Below are 4,353 nucleotides of genomic sequence, written 5' to 3' on the forward strand. Positions count from 1 at the left end.
ATAGGGGCAGAGGACAACCTATTTTTCAAGTTTTTAAATGCCAGCATGCACTTTTCATCAAAGATAAATGGTGTATCAGATACAAGGAGATTGCTTAAGGGCTTGGCTATCTTTGAAAAATCTTTAATAAACCTTCTGTAAAAGCCAGCATGCCCTAGAAAACTCCTAATTGCCTTGACATCACTTGGTGGAGGTAATTTTTCAATGAGTTCCACCTTGGCTCTGTCCACTTCAATGCCTTGGTTAGAAACCTTATGACCAAGAACTATTCCTCCTGTCACCATAAAGTGACATTTCTCCCAGTTCAAGACCAAATTAGTTTCTTGACATCTTTTTAATACCAGGGCCAGGTGATTTAGACAACTAGGGAAGGAATCTCTGAATACCGAGAAATCATCCATAAAGACTTCAATGAATTTCTCTATCATATCTGAGAAGATAGAAAGCATGCAGCGTTGGAAAGTCGCAGGTGCATTACATAGCCCAAATGGCATGCGCCTGTAGGCGAACACTCCATATGGGCATGTGAATGAGGTTTTCTCTTGGTCCCTCGGATCAACCACTATTTGATTGTATCCTGAATAACCATCGAGAAAACAGTAATATGCGTGTCCTGCAAGTCTTTCCAGCATCTGATCCATGAATGGAAGGAGGAAATGATCTTTTCTTGTAGCTTCATTCAGTTTTCTGTAGTCTATGCACATCCGCCATCCTGTGACGGTCCTGGTGGGGATCAGTTCGTTCTTCTCATTGGGGACTACAATGATTCTTCCTTTTTTTGGCACAACATGCACAGGGCTGACCCAGGGGCTGTCTGAGATCGGGTAGATTACCCCTCCCTGCCATAGCTTCATAACTTCTTTCTGTACCACTTCCTTCATGTCAGCCTCCTTTGGGGTTGAATAGATGGTTTGGCATCATCTTCCAACAATATCTTATGCAAGCATATGGCCAAATTGATTCCTTTTAGGTCAGCGAGGGTCCATCCAATGGCATCCTTATGCTTTCGCAACACTTGGAGTAGTTCCTCTTCTTGCTTGTGGCTGAGGGCCGAGTTAATGATCACTGGGTAACTTTCATTCTCCCCTAAGTATGCATATTTGAGGGTGGGTGGCAGTGTTTTGAGTTCAAGTTTAGGTGCTTCCTTTCCTTCACTCTTCCCTTCTAATGTGCCTTGAATGTGAACCTCTGCTGCTGTAACCTCTTCGCTTGAAGCTGACTCTTCTTCTGTCAACCCCTCAAATTCTTCCTCTTCGAGAGTATCTTGTGCTATATCTTCTAGTGAATCCAACCTCATACACTTTCCCATTGGTTCTTGTGGGTAACTCATGGCTTTGAACACATTGAATATCATCTTCTCATTGTGTAACCTCAGTGTCAGTTCACCTTTTTGGACATCAATGATAGCTCCAGCAATGGCTAGGAATGGTCTGCCCAGAATGATAGAAGCCTTGGCTCTTTCCATTATATCCAACACCAAAAAGTCTGCTGGGAAGATAAAGTCTCCTACCTTCACTAGCAAGTCTTCTACTATGCCGTGAGGAAACTTGAATGATCGATCTGCCAGTTGTAGGGCCATTTTTGTTGGCTTGGCCTCCTCAATTTTCATTTTTTTCATCATGGCTACTGACATCAAATTTATGCTGGCTCCTAAATCACACAGAGCCTTCTCCACCGTGATCTCTCCTATAATACAGGGGATCTAGAAGCTCCCAGGATCCTTCAATTTCTGGGGTAGCTTGTGCTGAATGATGGCACTACATTCCTCGGTTAGTATCACCGTTTCGTTGTTCTTCCAACTTCTCTTTTTGGTCATCAATTCCCTCAAGAACTTGGCATAGAGCAGTATTTACTCTATTGCTTCAGCAAAGGGTATGTTAATCTGTAGTTTTTTGAAGATTTCTAGAAACCTTGAGAGTGCGTGATAGAGATAGATGCTTCCGTAAGTTTCCTTTTTTCAGGAAAGTGAAATTCTTTTAGTCTTCCAGGGGGATCGAATGTTAACTAACTGACGTATTGGAATATCAACCAGCGTTCAAAACCAGCCGAGAATAAAATCAAAAGAAAGAAGATTGATTGAAAAAGCTAAAGGACTATGTGAAATCTTAGGGGATTTCCTAGAACTATATCCATATCCTATAGGTACAGACCTTTTTTTAATTATCTTTACTTATGTGGCTGTCATCCTCCTTTTTCCTCAATTGCTGAGGATATGGGACTCTTGGAACATATGGCTTCAGCTCTTCTCCCCTTTTACGTGAATTGGAGATGGGAACTTGAACTTCCTCTTGTTCCTCCTTCCTTTCAGTTGGGTCCTCCTCTTGTGGTTTCTTGGAGGTCTCCTTCAACTCCTTACCACTTCTGAGGGTGATAGCTTGACACTCCTCCCTTGGGTTTGGCTCAATGTTGCTACCAAGGTTATGAATAGGAGTTTGCTGGAGTAGGTAACCAACTTGTGTTTCAAGTTTCTTGATGGCAGCCTCTTGATTCTGCATGTTGGATCGCACCTCTTCTCGGAACATCTTATTGTCTTGAATCTCCTTACATATGCTCTCGAGTAGGATCTCAATCTTTGAGAGTCTATCCTCGGATGGTGATGGAGAGTTGAGATTGGAAGGATGAGAAGGGCCATTTTGACATTGGTATGGATGTTGAGAAGTGTTGTTGGGTGGGTGTTGGTATGACCTCTGTGCGGAGTGTTGGTGAGTTGCATTGTTGTTGGGGTTGTGGCGTCTCTGATCTTGGCCTTGGTCTTGTTGATTTCCCCACCCAAAGTTTGGGTGGTTCCTCCAACCAGGATTATATGTTTTGGAGTATGGGTCATGGTTCTGCCTAGGTGAATTCCCAATGTAGTTGGCTTGTTCCTGATCACCCTCTGCTTCTTCATTCACTCCTCTTGGGTTGCTGCTGAAGTGGTGATTGCTGCTACTTGATTCCTCTCCATCTTCTTGGTGAGGTCAGCTAATTGCTTGGTAATCATCTTGTTCTGAGCTAGCAGTGCATCCACATTATTCAGCTCCATCACTCCTCTAGTATTGCCTCTTTCAAAAGCATAGAAGTAGTCATTCTCTGCTACAGTCTCAATGACATCTATGGCTTCTTCAATGGTCTTCTTCTTGTTCAGAGATCCCCCGGATGAGTGGTCTACTGCCTTCTTTGATTCATACGAAAGGCCTTCATAGAAGATGTGTAACTGCACCCATTCATTGAACATATCTGGCGGGCATCTTCTTGTCAAGTCTTTAAACCTCTCCCATGCTTCATATAGAGTCTCACCATCCTGCTGCCTGAATGTTTGTACCTCAGCTCTCAACCTGTTGATCCATTGAGGAGGATAGAATCTTGCCAAGAACTTGTTCACCACATCTTCCCAGGTTGCTAAACTCTCCTTTGGAAAGGATTCCAGCCATTTAGATGCTTTGTCCTTGAGTGAGAAGGGAAACAGAAGTAGTCTATAGGTGTCAGGATGAACACCATTAGACTTCACAATATTGCATATCCTCAAGAAGGTGGTTAGATGTTGATTGGGGTCTTCTTGGACACTTCCTCCGAATGAACAATTGTTCTGAACAAGGGTGATGAGCTGTGGCTTTAGTTCAAAGTTGTTGGCATGTATGGTTGGCCTTTGGATGCTAATTCCATAGTTTCCTGGGTTTGGGTTGATGTAAGAACCTAGAACTCTTCTCTCTTGTCCAGCCTGATGCGCTGGACCTTCTCTGCCATGGTTGTGAGCCTCTTTTTCATGATGGTTCTCCATATTCTCCTCCATGTCTGGTTCAAAGTACTCTTTCTCTTCCTCAGCACCAACTACTCTCTTTCCTCTTGCTTCCCTCCTTAATCTAAGGAAGGTCCTCTCAGGTTCAGAATCAAAGAAAGTTGAAGCCCCGCTTCTTCTACCTGTAATACAACTAACAAAGCAAAAGCAAGTGAGATAGATGCAGACAGTAATTTCTACAGAAATGATGTTAGTGTGAGTGATACAATATATCAAACAGTTAGTGGGTTAGTGACTGAATTGTAAAAAACTAAGAAAATGGGTAGGGGAAAGGGAAAAAAATAGCCAAACAGAAAGTAAATTACTCAAATGAACTTAAATCAAACAAAATAAAAATAAATGCTCAATCTATTTATCCACCAATTTAATCATTGTTGATACAAAATCAATCCCTGGAAACGGCGCCATAAACTTGATGCACAAAAACTTGTCTCTCAACAAATTTCCTTCCGCAAGTATACCGAATTGTCGTCAAGTAAAAACTCACAGTAGAGTGAGGTCGAATCCCACAGGGATTGATTGGTCAAGTAACTTTAATTGGAAGAATGTTCTAGTGGAGCTAAGCAGAAAGTGAGTTG

The 4,353-nt window shown here is 42.4% G+C and overlaps 1 non-coding gene across 1 annotated transcript; it reads left to right on the forward strand.

Annotated features, from left to right (window-relative positions):
* Window positions 1–3,209: 3,209 nt before the first annotated feature.
* On the forward strand, window positions 3,210–3,316 carry LOC148548401 (small nucleolar RNA R71). Its single transcript, XR_015897205.1, has one exon. It is a non-coding gene; the product is annotated as a small nucleolar RNA R71 (small nucleolar RNA).
* The last annotated feature ends 1,037 nt before the right edge of the window (window positions 3,317–4,353 follow it).

The sequence above is a fragment of the Arachis ipaensis genome, chromosome B8, assembly GCF_059453495.1.
Source record: "Arachis ipaensis isolate K30076 ecotype BB chromosome B8, ASM5945349v1, whole genome shotgun sequence".
Taxonomy (NCBI): domain Eukaryota; kingdom Viridiplantae; phylum Streptophyta; class Magnoliopsida; order Fabales; family Fabaceae; genus Arachis; species Arachis ipaensis.